Here is an 18,302-nt window from a genome sequence, read left to right as displayed (position 1 = left end):
TCAAGCATGTGTATCATGTGTGTTGAAGAGTAGATAAAAGAAAATGTATCAAGGGAAACCATCAACTAGAGGTGCTCATGGGCCAGGGGGCCCGGCCCGATGGCCCGCCTGAAATATGGGAGGGTTTGGGTAAAAATATAGGCCCGAAATATGGGCTTGGCCCGGCCCGGCCCGATATAATAAATATATTTATTTTTAAAAATTTTTTTAATTTTAAAATATTTTTAAAATACTTTTTTAAATTTTAAAATATTTTTAAAATATTTTTAAAATACTTTTTTTAATTTTTTAAATTTTTAAAATAAATTTTTGGTATTTTATTAAAAAATGGGCCGGGCGCGGGCCGGGCACAGGCTTATGATTTTTTCCCGGGCCGGGCCTGGGCAAAATTTCAGGCCCATATTTCGGGCCAGGCCAAAATTTTTTATGGGCCTGGCCCGGCCCGGCCCATGAGCACCTCTACCATCAACCATACATTAATCAAATAAGCCACATGTCTTCCTACTATGTATAAATTTAGAATTTTGTTCTCGTAGTTTTATTTTAAGGAATTTAATTCTATTTTTTAAAAATTTTAAAATTTAAGTCCAACTATCAAAATTCTTAAAATTATTTTATTAAATTTAGATTCATTACAACGTCATTTTTATTTACATAGCTATTAAGTATCTTTTTATTTCAAAGTATCACACCAACAAATTTAACAACAAAAAAAAATGTTAAAGATTAGACATAAATTTGAAATCTAAAAAGTAGAATGAATAAAATTATTGAAAATAAAAGCACATGAATTAAATTATAAATTCTGAAAAATATATGAACTTATGACATATTTTAACCAACCAAATATTGCGAGATTCGAAAAGGTTCAATTCCATGATTAGGCTCATCAACATTATATGTATAATTTTATAGAAATTCTGATATGTAATGCTCATGTTTACCATGCATTCAAACATGAGTTTTTTTCATGTCTATTTTATAGTTTATATTTGAGATTCGTAATTACTTTTTTCAATAATAATACACTCACGTAGAACGAGAGTTACACTTAGGGGTAAGTGTTCGATCAAATTGGGTGAAAATTTTCGAATTAATTGAGTTGACGAGCCCTATTTTATCATCCTAACCCGATTTGAAATATTTTCGAATCAAGTCGAGTAAAATGAAATTCGAATCAAATCGAGTTAAATTAAAAAATTAAACATGTCAAATTAAGATCTTGTTACAGTATAACTAATTTCATGTTGGAGCAAATAAATTTGAAACCATATATATTTGAAAAATATTTCAAATAAAAAAACGAAGATACTTTAGTATGATAAACTTATTAATTAACTTATTTAGGTCCCAAAATTATTATTTTAGAAAAAATTACATTTTAACTTTCTTTATATATTCTTTAGAATTTTTTTTTAAAATTATTATAATTTTAAAAAAATATATAAATTTTGAATTTTAAAATATTTTATTTTTTTGTAATTTTTTGAGAGAAAACCAATTTACTCATTTTTAAAATTGATAGGGACCAAAGGGGTGTTTACACCAATCTATTATTTGAATTGTAAAATTCAAATTGATTCGAACTCATTCGAGTTGACTCGAATCACTTATTTGAGTTGACTCGAATCACTTATTCGAATTGACTCGAATAACTCGAATCCATTAACTCAAAATTTAAATTTTTTTCGATTTTTTCGAATCGAATCGAATTTCGCCCACCTCTAATTACACTTGAGTTCAAATGAGATAGTTAGTACGATAAACCTATATTTTGTACTATTTACATGGGTAAAAATGTACGATAAATATACGCAGTGGCGGAGTGTAGTGGAGATCAAAGGGGACCATGGCCCCTCTTAAAATGGTAAAATTTTAATTTAGGTCTTTTATAAGTTATAAAATTTTGAATTAGTAATGGTAAAATTACATTTTGATCCCTCCAAAAATGATAAAAATTTAATTTAATCATTTAATATTTATAAATATATAAACTATTAAAATGATAAAATTACATTTTTACTATTGTAAAAATATATAATTTAGTTCTATTACCATTAACAAAATTTTAGGCTCCACCTTTGATTGTACGTATGTATTTTGGCACGGGAATTTATGCTGTATACAGTGACATTCCCAATTCCTACAAGATTCCGTCATTTTCAAGTCCCTGTACATGACAAGATTTTGAGATGACTTCATTTTCATGCAATTTAATTATAAAAATACAAAATGGTAAATTATAAACTATTATTAAATTTATGTTTTAATCACTTAACTTTAAAAAGTTACAAAATGGTCATTAACTATTCAAAAGTTTTCATTTAAGACACCGAGTTGTTAAAATAGTTATTGTATGGCCTTATCTATTTGCATCACTTGCACCAATCGAGAATCCTCTATAATTCGATTTTTTCATGATACAAATTTAAAAACCACGAATCTACGAACCAAAATCCAAACAGTTTTTTTCTCTGATCTCCAATATTGACTGTCAGATCGGCTTGGATCTAAGATATGTTCTTCTAGTCATAGATGGATATTGATCCACAGTACCAATTGTCAAATCGTCACTTGGAGCTCGCTAGCCGGACTTTAAAAAACATATGAATAGCTCAGTGACCATTTTGTAATTTTTTGAAATTGAGTAGTCCCTCTATTATGTTTAAATTTATGATTTAATCTCTATATTTTAAGCTGACATATATAATTCAAGGTTGTACTTTCTTTTTCTTTTTATTATCATAGATTAGTGGTTAAATTTCAATTTTAGTCCCTCTATTATGTTTAAATTTATTATTTAATCTCTATATTTTAAGCTGACATATATAATTCAAGGGTTAAATAGTAAATTAAACCTCAAATTATACACTCTTAGCAATCATTTATTATTTCCTTTTGATTAAAATGTGCGCATAGTTTTTGTATTTTTCAAAATTAGTTTAGCCCTTATACTTGTATTTTTAAGAATTTAGTCTCTTTACTTCTCGTATTTTAAAATTTAGGTTCAAATGTTAACACGGTTAATTTTTTTTGTTAAATTAGTTGTTGTGACATTTTGAAAAAAAACTACTCACTTACGAGCCATATAATTAAAAAATGATGTTGTAACTAACCTGAATTTAACAAAAAATTAACAGTATTAATAGTTGGGATTGAATTTTAAAATCTAAAAGATAGAGACTAAATTCCTATAAATACAAGTATAAGGACTAAATTTATAAATTTTGATAAGTACAGGGACTATTCCTATATTTTAACTTTTTTGTTTGCCCACTAAGGCCGTTCAGTGGTATGTAAACACGAAACCGACATCATGAAGCTCAGAAAAAGAAAAAGAAAGAAAGAAAAAAAGCAGCAGCAGAAAGAGCAAAGAGCTTTGCGACAATGTTGGTTAAGAGAATGGAGATTTGCATAGAGCTAGTGAAATTCGCTATAAAGTTTGTCATTGCTCAGGTCGAGAAGGTGATAAACGAAAACCTCCGCCACCGCAGGCCGCCCCCGCCGGTGGCAATGAGGATGCGGTCTTTGTCCCCTCCGCTCCCAATCGTCGGGCCTTTTTAAAGAATTCTGTTTTTGTAAAAAAAAAAAAACATTGCAGGTTTCGACCATTTGGTAATTTGCTCTTTCTATTGCTAGCACTGGTTTCGAGATTTGAATGATAATGCCGTTAAAATATTTTCTATTGCACTTTCTGTATTTTAGAATATTTTCTATTTTTATTTTCAGGAATTTAACGGATTTTCATTTTTCATGATTTCAGATATAAATGATAATGCCGTTAAAATTTTTATGTTAAATTCACTTGTATTATATATATATTTTTAAAAAAGTACTCACTAGATTGCTGTGTAATAAAGAAAATGACATTGTAATAAATCTTAATTTAATAGAAAATTGTTAACGGTATTAATTATTGGAGTTGTATTTTAAATCTTAAAAGTAGAATGAATAATTTATTTGAAATAAAAGTAGAGGATTATATTTTGAATTTATGAACGGTACGGAGATTTAGGCATATTTTAACATTTTTGTTTCTATCAAACTACAGTATTGTTTAGGTTTAATATATCATTTGGTACCCAAGTTCGATACTTTTTTCTAATGCGGTACTTGTATTATTTTTTTTATCCACTCTAATATTTACATTTGACAAAAGTTATATATTTTATTACCCAAAGGTAACGATAACTTAGAAAATTGGCCCTAACGACATCGGGCAAGGGCTATTACCTACCAAGCTTATACACTTAGAAAATTGGCCACTAGGAATAACCTGCATTGAACCAGGTATGGTGCCCTTTAAACTGCAATTCCGCAACCCACATTTAAATTGCATGGTGAGATTGGCAAAATCCCATACAATTGGCCCTAACGACATCAACCATTGAATACCTAGCACCACATCAAACCCTTTGACTGATAACACCAAAAAATCAGTAACACATTTATAACCTTGTGCCTCCCATACAATAGCTCTACAAAGTCCATGAGTGTTTAATTTCACCCCGTTTGCCACCAACACTTTCAAACTAGGCTCAGGTTCGATGACCAGCTTCAACCTTCTAGCTACCTTGAAATCAATAAAATTGTGTGTACTACCAAAGTCTACCAAAACCACCACCTCACATTGGTCAATAGTTACTGGAAACCGCATGGTATTGTGTCCCTGTGATCCATGTAAGGCATGTAATGACAATACAGGAGATGAATTCCCAAATCATAATTCTGTTGTTTCCAACTGCTCAGGACAGTCCTGAAAATCCTCTTGAACAGGACTTCTTATGTCTGGACAACTGTCCTCCCATGGTTCCACAACCAACTGGTACATTTGAGACTTCGAGCATTTATGGCCTGGAGAATATTTAAGACCACACCAAAAACAAAGCCCCTTCTTCCTCCTATCCTCTAATTCGGCCTAAGACAAGGACTTTGAGGGTACTCTAAAATTAGACTTCCCATTTGTTGACTCACTTGTTGAATTTAAACTACTGCTTCCCCTAAAACTCCGGGTCACAAGAAGTAAGGGTCTGCCCACTGGACTACCACTAGTAAGCAGATTTTCTTTTTTGACTGGTTCGTGTACAATATTCTCCACCTGTCTCGCTAGGTTGTACCCCTCTACCAGTGTTTGAGGTTTAAACAACCTAAGGTATTGACCTATCACTGGCTTGAGATTGCTGAGGAAAATGCTCAAGGCGTAAGGTTCAGGAAGGTTCAACTGATGCAATAAACTTAAAAACCCATCATGATACTGGTCTACAGAACCAAGTTGCTTGAGGGTCACCAGTTCTGCCATGGGATCCAAAAAAGAGTCCAATCCAAAGCGCTCCTTAAGTCCCCTCGCATAAATTTCCCAAGACAGTTGATATAGTCCCCCATGTCGCAGAGCAAAAAAATGATGCCAATCAAGAGCCTTACCTTCTAAATGCAACATAACCAACCGCACCTTTGCGTGATCCCCAATTCCCTCCTCTTCAAAGTACTGCTCAAGCTTGGACCACCAACCTCGAAAGTTCTCATCATCGAATGACGGACATTCCATCCTAAAAGTGGAACGATCAGCTTCCACCATCACCCCACGTGAAGACATACTTGAATGACCTAGCTCTGCCATTGGAGATACTACTAAGTGCTTCTAAGATGAGAACCCATGTGGTGTTCCCAAAATTTCTTTGCCTTTACTGTTCACCGTTCCGTTCACTGCCATTGGAGGTCCATGCCCAAAATATTGTTCAAATAAAGAATGAAGTTCAGAACGAAGCTCCGTACGTACCTTTAATTTGATTCCCTCCTGTAGATCATTCAACCGAACATCAATTTTTGCATCCAACTGAGAGAACTCTGTTTGAATGTGAGTAAGTTCCCCTTGAATCTATCCAAGTTCCTTTTGCATTCTCGTGGTTACGCTGTCGCCTGTCATGAGGATCGAGAAGCTCTGATACCTTTGTTGAAGAATAAATCGAGATCGGACTAGAAATGAGAATAGAATAGAAGAATTTAGAGAGAAAAGAACAGTGAGAGAATATAGACTGAAAACCAGATTCAATATTGCATGCCTTTCTTTCATTCTGTTACAAATCATATATGGAAATCAATAACTGCTACTGTAATAGACAAAACGCATCCGTTTTGACAATGTAAAACTCACCGTATCACTAAACCACTTTAATAAAACGCGACGTTTAACTAACTATTATTTTAACAGTCTTAACAGAAATCTAAACAAAGATATGACCGTTAACGACCCATAACAGAACCATACCTGGGAGGGGCTTGTGAAGCCTTTCTCTGTTCTGTGCCGAGTGCAGAATGAAGGAGTAGAGGGGTTCTGGAAGAAGCGGCACATGCAGGAGGGGAATAACCTAGGGTTTTTTTATTAAAAGGTTTTAAATGGCTTTTTATGTAGCATACAAAAACAGTGCCGTTTAATGGCCATGGACCTGCGCATTTTGACCACTGGTGGGCTATTTACGCGTTGGGTCCTTTGTTTTTTTTGAAGTGTGTTTAATCATTTTTTTAATTTCTTTTCAATTTCGCTACATGTTTTATTACTATTTCATTTCAGTCCATGTTGTTGTGCAGTGTTTGAGAGGTTTGGGTAAATTTCCCTTTGGGTCCTCCTCATGTTGCGCGCATTTTGATCTGGTCCCTTTTCATGTTTCCTATCTTTGAATTCGGCCCTTAAACTCTATTTATTTTCATTTTAATCCTTAATTTGTTGTTTTAGTTTTTTTTTAGTTTTTTCATATATTATTAATTATGTTATATTAATTATTACTATTATATTATTTATTATTATTGTTATTATTATTACTATACCTATACATATATACGCGCATATGTATTTTATAATATATATATGTATATTTCAAATGTTTTTAATACATATACATATTTTTATATATTTTATTATTATTTTATTTTCCGCATTTTTTATATACATATATATATACATATTTTCATAATTTGTTAATATATTATACTTATACATTTTATTTTTTTGTAAATGCATGTACATATTTTATATATTTTATTATTGTTTTATTTTCATGACTTTTGTGTACATATATATATATATATATGCATTAATATTTTATAATACATATACATCTTTTATATTTCATAATCCATGCACATATACATGCATTTTCAATAATATGTATTTATGTACCCTTTTAGAATTATTATAAGTGTTTTGTGTATTTCACGTTTTAATATATGTATACTTATATATACATGTTTTAATATATGCATATGCATATACATATTTTCAAAATTTACTTATATATTATACTTATATATATACGCATATGTACATACATATACATATATGATTTAAATTAAAGTATTTGTTTCATGTTGTATATTAACATTTTATCATACTTTTTAAAGAAAATATGTTTGATTTCACTAAAGCATTAAAACCATTTTTTTCAAAGGCTTTTCAAAGGCTTTCAAGATTGTAATATTCGAAATTTGGGATTTTTGAGAAGATTGAGCCCTAACGTATTGGGTTTCATTTTTCCTAATCAACCCTAAATAATCTAGAATATCTTTTTCAAAACGCATAAATATAAAAATCATTTTCGGGAATTCAACATGTGATGTCCTAACGTATTAGGCATGACATATCGTTTTCTTGATATGAGAGTTTTTCCTATAAAATAAAAGCGATATTCAAAGTTTGGGGATTTTGAGAAATTGTACCCTAACGTATTGGGTCTCGATTTATTCGTCTGACTTAAACAATTGATTATCCTTTTTAGATTTCATCATTTGAGTTTTTTTTTAATATTTTTAAAATACTTTTTTAAATTTTAAAATATTTTAAAAATATTTTAAAAATATTTTAAAAATACTTTTTTTAATTTTTTAAATTTTAAAAATAAATTTTTGCTATTTTATTAAAAAAATGGGCCGGGCGCGGGCTTATGATTTTTCTCGGGCCGGGCCTGGGCAAAATTTCAGGCCCATATTTCTGGCCGGGCCAAAATTTTTTATGGGCCCGGCCCATGAGCACCTCTACCATCAACCATACATTAATCAAATAAGCCACATGTCTTCCTACTATGTATAAATTTAGAATTTTGTTCTCGTATTTTTATTTTAAGGAATTTAATTCTATTTTTAAAAATTTTAAAATTTAAGTCCAACTATCAAAATTCTTAAAATTATTTTATTAAATTTAGATTCATTACAACGTCATTTTTATTTACATAGCTATTAAGTATCTTTTTTATTTCAAAGTATCACACCAACAAATTTAACAACAAAAAAAAAAAGTTAAAGATTAGACTTAAATTTGAAATCTAAAAGTAGAATGACTAAAATTATTGAAAATAAAAGCACATGAATTAAATTATAAATTCTGAAAAATATATGAACTTATGACATATTTTAACCAACCAAATATTGCGAGATTCATGATTAGGGATCATCAATATTCTATGTATAATTTTATAGAAATTCCGATATTTAATGCTCATGTTTACCATGCATTCAAACATGAGTTTTTTTCATATCTATTTTATAGTTCATATTTGAAATTCGTAATTACCTTTTTCAATAATAATACACTCATGTAGAACGAGAGTTACACTTAGGGGTAAGTGTTCGATCGAATTGGGTGAAAAATTTCGAATTAATTGAGTTGACGAGTTATATTTTATTATCCTAACCCAATTTGAAATATTTTCGAATCAAGTCGAGTAAAATGAAATTCGAATTGAATCGAGTGAAATTGTTCGAGTTAAATTAAAAAATTAAACATGTCAAATTAAGATCTTGTTACAGTATAACTAATTTCATGTTTTAGCAAATAAATTTGAAACCATATATATTTGAAAAATATTTCAAATAAAAAAAGAAGAAGATACTTTAGTATGATAAACTTATTAATTAACTTATTTAGGTCCCAAAATTATTATTTTAGAAAAATTTTACATTTTTAACTTTTTATATATTCTTTATAATTCTTTTTTAAAATTATTATAATTTTAAAAAAATATAAATTTTGAATTTTTATAAATATTTTGATTTTTTTTTGCAATTTTTTGAGAGAGAGACCAATTTACTTATTTTCAAAATTGATAGGGACCAAAGGGGTGTTTACACCAATCTATTATTTGAATTGTAAAATTCAAATCGATTCAAACTCAAAGCTCGAATCACTTATTCGAGTTGACTCGAATAACTCGAATCAATTAACTCAAAATTCAAATTTTTTTCTATTTTTTCGAATCGAATCGAATTTTACCCACTTCTAGTTACACTTGAGTTCAAATGAGATAGTTAGTACGATAAACCTATATTTTATAATATTTACATGGGTAAAAATGTACGATGAATATACGCAGTGGTGGAGTGTAGTGTAGATCAAGAGGGACCATGGCCCCTCTTAAAATGGTAAAATTTTAATTTAGACATTTTATAATTTATAAAATTTTAAATTAATAATGATAAAATTACATTTCGGTCCCTCTAAAAATAATAAAAATTTAATTTAATCATTTAAAATTTATAAAAATATAAACTATTAAAACATTAAAATTATATTTTTATTATTGTAAAATTATATAATTTAATTTCGTTACCCCTAACAAAGTTTTAGGCTCCACCTATGATTGTACGTATGTATTTTGGCATGGGCATTTATGCTGTATACAGTGACATTTCCAATTCCTACATCACATGATTTTGAGATGACTTCATTTTCATGCAAATTTAGGAGGAAAAAGACAAATCCAAGGGAGCGTCTAAGCGACGCCGTTGAAAAATGGTAAATTATAACTAAGGTCATTAAACTATTAGTAAATTTATGTTTTGACCACTTAACTTCAAAAAGTTACAAAATGGTCATTAACTATTCGAAAGTTTTCATTTAAGACATCGAGTTGTTAAAATAGTTATCGTATGGCCTTATCTATTCGCATCACTTGCACCAATTGAGAATCCTCTATAATTTGATTTTTTTCATGATACAAATTTGAAAATCACGAATTTACGAACCAAAATCCAAATAGCTTTCTTCTCTGATCTCCAATACTGACTGTCAGATCGACTTGGATCTAAGATATGTTCTTCTAGTCGTAGTGGGTATTGATCCACAGTACCAATCGTCAAATCGTCAAATCGTCACTTGGAGCTCACTAGCCGGACTTTAAAAAACATTTGAATAGCTCAATGACCATTTTGTAATTTTTTGAAATTGAGTAGTCCCTCTATTATGTTTAAATTTATGATTTAATCTCTATATTTTAAGCTGACATATATAATTCAAGGTTGTGTTTTCTTTTTCTTTTTATTATTATAGATTAGTGGTTAAATTTCAATTTTAGTCCCTCTATTATGTTTAAATTTATGATTTAATCTCTATATTTTAAGTGACATATATAACTCAAGGGTTAAATAGTAAATTAAACCTCAAAACACTCTTAGCAATCATTTATTATTTCCTTTTTGTTAAAATGTGCGTATAGTCTTTGTATTTTTCAAGATTAGTTTAGCCCTATACTTGTATTTTTAGGAATTTAGTCTCTTTACTTATCGTATTTTAAAATTTAGGTTCAAATGTTAACACGGTTAATTTTTTTGTTAAATTAGTTATTGTGACATTTTGAAAAAAAACTACTCACTTACGAGCCATGTAATTAAAAAAATGTTGTAACTAACCTGAATAGTTGGGATTGAATTTTAAAATCTAAAAGATAGAGACTAAATTCCTATAAATACAAGTATAAGGACTAAATTTATAAATTTTGATAAGTACAGGGACTATTCATAGATTTTAACCTTTTTGTTTTCCCACTAAGGCCGTTCAGTGGTATATAAACACGAAACGGATATCATGAAGCTCAGAAAAAGAAGAAGAAAAAAAAAAAAAGCAGCAGCAGAAAGAGCAAAGAGCTTTGCGACAATGTTGGTTAAGAGAATGGAGATTTGCATAGAGCTAGTGAAATTCGCTATAAAGTTTGTCATTGCTCAGGTCGAGGAGGTGATTAACGAAAACCTCCGCCACCGCAGGCCGCCCCCGCCGGTGGCAATGAGGATGCGGTCTTTGTCCCCTCCGCTCCCATTCGTCGGGCCTCTTTAAAGAATTCTGTTTTTGTAAAAAAAAAAACATTGCAGGTTTCGACCATTTGGTAATTTGCTCTTTCTATTGCTAGCACTGGTTTCGAGATTTGAATGTGTACTAAACTGTTCAATTGTACTTTCTGTATTTTAGAATTTATTCTATTTTTATTTTCCGGAATTTAATGGATTTTTATTTTTCAAAATTTCAGATATAAATGATAATGCCGTTAAAATTTTTATGTTAAATTCACTTGTATTATATTTTGAAATTTAAAAAAAAATACTCACTAGATTGCTGTGTAACAAAAAAATGACATTGTAATAAATCTTAATTTAATAGAAAATTTTAACTGTATTAATTATTGGAGTTGTATTTTAAATCTGAAAAGTAGAATGAATAAATTATTTGAAATAAAAGTAGAAATTAAATTTTGAATTTATGAACAGTACGGAGACTTGGGCATATTTTAACATTTTGTTTCTATCAAACTATAGTATTGTTTAGGTTTAATATATCATTTGGTACCGAGTTCGATACTTTTTTCTAATGCGGTACTTGTATAATTTTTGATCCAAGCTAATATTTGCATTTGACAAAAGTTATATATTTTATTACCCAAAGGTATGGATAACTTTTTGTGTTTAATACGAGTTTTAGAGTTGATTTAATAAAACTCAATTGCCACTATTGTCGGGTTTAAATTTTTCTTTAATAGAATAAAATTAGTGTTAATTGTGAATTTGTTTATTTTTGCATTTAATTTTTCAAATATAATAGATGAATATGATTTATTTCAACTTTTAGTGTTGATTTGATAGAAATTAATTTATAATATTATTAGCTAATTATGAATTTTCATCAAATCAACGCTAAAACTTGAATTAAGCACTAATAAGTTAACACTGGTTGAAGGTATCAAAATATATGATTTTTGTCAAATACAGATACCATATTGGGTAAAAATAATATAGGTACCATATTGAAAAAGTATCAAAATTGAGTACCAATTTGTGTATTAAATAGAGTAGGCTAATGTTTTGTAGGAGTGGTGTTTTTTCTAAAACTAAGAATATTTTGATTTTCACCTAAGTTGGTTTTTTTTTAAATCAAGCAATTTAATTTTTAAAATTTTGAAAGTAAGTAATTAAGGACAACTAATTCTTTGTATTAATATCTTCATTAATTGTACATAATTTAAATTGATATAACAAATTTAGCCCTCGATGTTTATATATATTGTCAATTTGGTTTTGATTCTAAAAGGTTCAACAAATTTAGTCTCAATATTTACACAAATTTTGTGGGCTAAATTTATGAAATCAAGACCAAATTGACAGAAAGTATAAACTTTGAGAGGTACATTTGTTATTATACCAATCAAAATTATATACAATCAACAGAAAACATTAATGCAATGATTAATTGTCTTTAATTGCTCACTTTCGAATTTAACAGGGATTAAATTGATCCACTTTTTTTAGAGGGATCAATTTACTCAATATTGATATCAAGAGGGACTGAAAAAGTCCTTTTACCGTTTTTTGACATTTTTTTCAATAATTAAAAAGTAAATATATTCGAAAACTTCTTATGTAAATGGTTCTAATTAGAAGTGATCATGGGCCGGGCCGAGTCGAGCTTGAACAAAATTTTAGACCTATTTTCTATGCCCGGGCCCGGCCTGACCCGAAATATGGGCCAAAAATTTGTCCAAGCCCAGCCCGAAAGAAAATTGTTAAACTCGAGCCCAACCCGGCCCATATCAAATATATATATTTAATATATATAATATATATATTTGACTAAAAATAAATATATATATATGTGATTAAAAATAAAAAAATATTTAATATATAATTTGGGTCGGGCCTGGGCCAAAAAAGTTTTACCCGAGGCCCCACCCATTTTCTAAACGGGCCTCGTTTTTTTACCCAAACCCATATTTTGGGCCTATATTTTTACCCAAACCCTCCCATTTTTCGGGCAGGGTAACCCAACCCATGATCACCTCTAGTTCTAATATTTCTATTCTAGTTTTTCGATAAATTTTGGTTTTGGTTCTTCTATTATGATCAAATTTAGGATTTAGCTTTTTTTTTTCTTTACTTCAATTTGATATACTTTAATTATCTACTTTCATAATGTCATTAGTTAATGTTAGAGATTGTGTGACCCGAATCCCGTCTCTTGTTGAAGAAATAAATACAGAATTTGATTAGAACAGAGTTTTTAACCTTTAAATAGATATAGTCGAAACTCCTCTTGTATCATTTACTTTTCAACATTAGTGAATTTTTTTCTCCTCTGCTCATAGTTTTTTCTCTAAAAAATTTTCATGTAAAATTTGTGTATTCTTTTTTTTTTTGAAAATAACTGTAGATTGGGCTTTATTAATAAATTCAAAATACATAACAAATTTCCTATATAAGACCAGGCCCGATTGTAAGTTTTGGCCCAGCAACGGAATAAACAAAGCAATAATAAAACTATGGACGTCAAAACAGATCCTAATTCAACCTAAGGACAGCAGAAAAAGCAGAGACGGAAGTTTCTAGAATCCATTAATGCTGCTGTTGTTTTTGCCCAATCAACAAAATGACTTTTCATCGCCTTGTCACTTCAGCTTTCCTTTCTTCTTCAAGACGCATACACACTCTCGAGGGAACATTAATTTCAACCTTTCCTTACCAGCCCTCATTCAGATTTACCCCATTTCATCTTCTACCTTCCTGATCAATCCGACTCTCCCTCTCTATCCCTTTCCTCTTGATCTTCTGCATATTCAGGGACTCCCCCAACCAGGTACACTATTACTTTATCCTTCATCGTTTCTTTTGCTATCGTATGCGCAAGACTGTTAACTGCTCCTGGGACATATTCAAATCTTCATTCCTTGAGTTTTGATAGTAGCTTATGAATATCGCTAATGTAGGCACATACCTGTGATTTATCTGGGATACTTGACTTGCACTTTTTTATTATCGATAATGAGTCTCCTTCGATAATAATTTTTTCCCATTTCCTTTCTATGTCGATTTTGGTCGCTTTCCGGCATGCGAGCGCCTCAGCCGCAAAGGCTGATGTAAAATTTGTGTATTCTTATTTTTCCTTTTCTTATTGCTTTGCGATTATTCTGGTACCATTATCGTCTTCTATTATAACAATTAACATTGTTAATATTTTGGTTAAAATATTGACTTAAATTTTTCTTCAAAACATCACTTCCTGCAAGAGGTGATGCTAGGGGCACCTAAAGGCTTTCGCACTAAAAATGGTAAATTTATAGTTTAGCCTTTCTAAAGATGATAAAATTATATTTCATCCTCTCTTTAAAAATTATAATTCAATTCTAATTTTTTCAAAAATATTTTGACTTTGCCCCCCATTCGGACACACAAAACCCATGTAAGCCTGATGAGTTGAAAAGCAAAGCTCTTAAGAATATATATATATATATATATATATATATATAAACATTTTAAACTGTAATAGTTAATGATGTTAACTACGTAGAGTAACTAAATAAATTATATAAAAAAATGCTAAGAGCTATCAAATTAAAATATAAGGATTAAAATTTTAAGTCAAGTACAATAAAAGGATCAAAAATAAAATTTAACCTTTTATTTTTTTTAATGTTTTATACCAACTTTATTGTTAGCAAAAGAGGTACAGACCTTATGACTTTGCTCTTTTCGAGAAAAAATATAAAAATTATACATGAATTTTGATTCGGTGTAATTTGATACATGAACTGAAACTTTGATTGTGGTTCAAATGCATACATGAAATTTCAATTTTGATTCAATCATACACGTTTAAAGAAATAAATCTCATTATAGGTTTTTATTATATCTGCTCTTTTTGATACAATGCTTAGAACTAATCTATAGCCCCTCCCAACCCTTTAATAGGAGGATATTGCGTTAAAATCGAACCCACGTCCTCTTGCACTGACAACAATACTAATGCCAATCGAGCTAACTCAACCGACAATGTTATAATCGTGTTTTAAATATACGTAAATTTTGAAATATAATTAATTTTTAAAATTTATCTCTATTTTTATGAAATATCAAGTGCTTTTTTTAAGTAAATTTTGTGATATCGTATTTAAAATTTACCTTTTTTTAGTTCAGATTTATTTTAATTTATTTCTTATAATATATCAATCTTATTCAAATTTAAGGAGATGACTTCATTTTCAAGCAATAAAGTAGAACAAAACAAATCCAAAACAACGTTTACGCGATGGCGTTTAAAAATGGTAAATTGTATCTAAGGTCATTAAATTATTAATACGCTTATGTTTTAGTCACTCAACTTCAAAAATTAGACTTTTATTTAGGCTGACAATATTTCAAAGTTGCTCATGCAAGCTGATATTTTAAAGGAATTGTTCACACAAATTGACATCATATCGGGGTTACCCATCCGAGCTAAACCAACGATACATATAATTTGAGAATCTATAATAAATGATAAATCTTGTAACATCATGTAAATCCTTGATTAATTACGTGTATAACCTTAGTGGCATGTCATACGTATCCTAACTTTTTACTAAGTTCTCACAAGCATCAATTCCGTATAAATAACATTATCATTTATTGTACACCATTTCATTTTTATATAAGACATATACTCAGTCAACATTAGCATTTTCATTTTGTTCTATTTTCATATAACCAACATTCTCATTATTTTTACTATTCAGGTCATTTTTTAGTTATAAGTGCCAAATTCACTAATTCATTTCAATCTAACACATAACTAAAATAGAAAAAGTCAAAATAACATAAAGTAAAGTAAGCAACTTTCATATGAACTTACTTGACCAAAACAACAACCAAGATGAGACTTCAGGGATTAATCTATAATTTTGCTTTTCCCCATTTTCTCTAGTTCGATCCAATTTACTATCTATGCAATTATTTTATTCAATTCATCAATATTAAACATTTATTCATTTTATCATGTCATGAATGAACCTATAAAATTTCATTTTCCATTCTCCTAAAGTTTTACATTTTATTCAATTTAGTCCCTAATCTTGAAATAGCCATAAATTTAAATTTGAAGCTTTGGTTTAAAAATCGACTTCAATTATACCACTTAAGGAATCTCTACTTTCTATTATTACTAAAATTTCACATTAATTTCACAATTTATTCACTTTAGTCCTTATGTACAAAACTAACAATTAAACATTATAATTTAGTCCTTTTTCACATAAAAGCTCAAAATCTATCAAATTAACATCAATTTATTCAAGAAATCATCAATGGAACCTTTTAAAAACTTCAACAATTTTGCAAATTAGTACATGGACTAGCTAAATTAAGCTCTCATGACCTCAAAAACATAAAAATCACAAGAAAAGGACTTAGAATTACCTACAAATTGATGGCCGAAAGTCTTGAAACCGTTAGATGGTTTTTCCCTTTTCTTTGCTAATCACACTTAACGGTTTTAATCATCACCATCCACTGACTTATATTCCAAAATGGTTAAATTGTCATTTTGGATCTTTGATTAAATTCAATTTAAGTCCCTAAATCTTTGACCAATTAAAAAATTATAGCGATAAGACTTTTTACAATTTAGTTCTTGTACCCTAATTAAGCAATTAATAGATAGAATTGAAGGATCAAGCTTTAATATTCTTTTATATCATCTAAATATTTACGGACCCAGTTTATGAAAATAGAGTTCTGAAACTATCTTTTCCGACACCATTGAAAATTGAACTATTACATAACGTTAACTCGAATTCCCAAAAACTAGTACCTTATTGAATGTGTGTTTTCTAACGTTTCAATAATAAAAGGTTTGAAAAATAAAAGGTTGAAATTTCAAGATTTAATTAGAGTACTATGAAAATTTACAAGATTTTATTGTTTGAGTAAATCAATTGTACAAAAGCAAAGAAAAAGCTTTCATATATATATATATATAAATATATATATATATATAAATATATATATATATATATATATATATATATATACACACATATATATACACACATATATTATTATTAATTTGTTTTTGAATGACAATTTTAATGATTCACTAGATTTAAAAAAAACCAATTATTTTATAAATGATGATCAATAAAATATTTCTCGTATTTTACGGCTAAAATCTATTAATTGTCTTAACTTGAGTCTTAGCTTGAAGGGATGTAGTCAAGGGACTAAGCATGGGCTAAAATAGAGTACTTACATTTTTAATTCTCTAATAATTAATAATTAAATTCGATTTTATTGTATTTCTATTTTTAATCTCTCTTAAGAATTAATAATTTTTTTAACAATTCTATTATAGTTTCCGATCATATCTGTTCTTTTTGACACAATGTTTAGAACTACCCATAGCCCCTTCCCAACCTATGAATAGAAAGATAATGTGCTTCAACGCACTTAAACCCACGTACTCCAAAATGAAAATTTTGACTTCTTTCAACACATTAGGGATTACGAATTTAGAAGCATGGAATTGTGTACATGAATATGAATAAAATAACCTAAAAATTAACTTAACATCATCTATGTCATCATGTTTACTAAAATATTATCAACAAATTTTGTAAGTTTATAATATAATATAAATATAAATTTATATTGGAGCGATTATAAAATAAAATCAAATAAATACAAAAGTATAAATGGATAAAGACTAGAAAAATAATTAGGTAAAATCCATACACGATAGTCAGTATATGGTAAAATTAGAGATCCGCACATTATAATTGAAGACTCAAACTTGAATATTCAAAATAACTAGATGCAATGCAATATAAGTACTCTTTGGGAATTTTTTTATTTTTATTTTATGCGAATTTTATCGTAACCATGAACAAATGGTAAAGGTCACGTGTAGGTATACAAAATGATATTAATCAATAATATTATTTAAAGGTTTGATTGAGTTGATGACACTCTTTAATCGGATCTCAATTCAGGTTGTGAAATTACCAAAAATTATTACTTTTATGAAGCAATCAATATTATTTTAAGGGTATTATTGTCTTTTATATTCTTATATAAAATTAGAAAAATTTTATACATGTAATATATAGGATTTGAAACCAAAATATTATGATCTTTACCAATTCAACCAAAACCGAATGAAATTAAACAAATGATTTTATTGCTATTGTTTGAGTTAAGGCTAAAATTGACACATTCGAAAAATACAAAGACTAAATTAATCAAATTAA

General features: G+C 28.9%; 2 long non-coding RNA genes across 2 annotated transcripts; both read left to right on the top strand.

Annotated features, from left to right (window-relative positions):
* Window positions 1-3,321: 3,321 nt before the first annotated feature.
* Window positions 3,322-11,309, top strand: LOC128040631 (uncharacterized). The gene is made up of 2 exons (XR_008195436.1): window positions 3,322-3,465; window positions 10,997-11,309. It is a non-coding gene; the product is annotated as an uncharacterized LOC128040631 (long non-coding RNA).
* Window positions 11,310-13,500: 2,191 nt separating this feature from the next.
* On the top strand, window positions 13,501-14,293 carry LOC128040632 (uncharacterized). The gene is made up of 2 exons (XR_008195437.1): window positions 13,501-13,879; window positions 14,010-14,293. It is a non-coding gene; the product is annotated as an uncharacterized LOC128040632 (long non-coding RNA).
* Window positions 14,294-18,302: the final 4,009 nt, after the last annotated feature.

The sequence above is a fragment of the Gossypium raimondii genome, chromosome 4, assembly GCF_025698545.1.
Source record: "Gossypium raimondii isolate GPD5lz chromosome 4, ASM2569854v1, whole genome shotgun sequence".
Lineage (NCBI taxonomy): Eukaryota > Viridiplantae > Streptophyta > Magnoliopsida > Malvales > Malvaceae > Gossypium > Gossypium raimondii.
The sequence above is the reverse complement of the archived record's forward strand: the minus strand, read 5'-3'. Positions and strand labels throughout refer to the sequence as shown.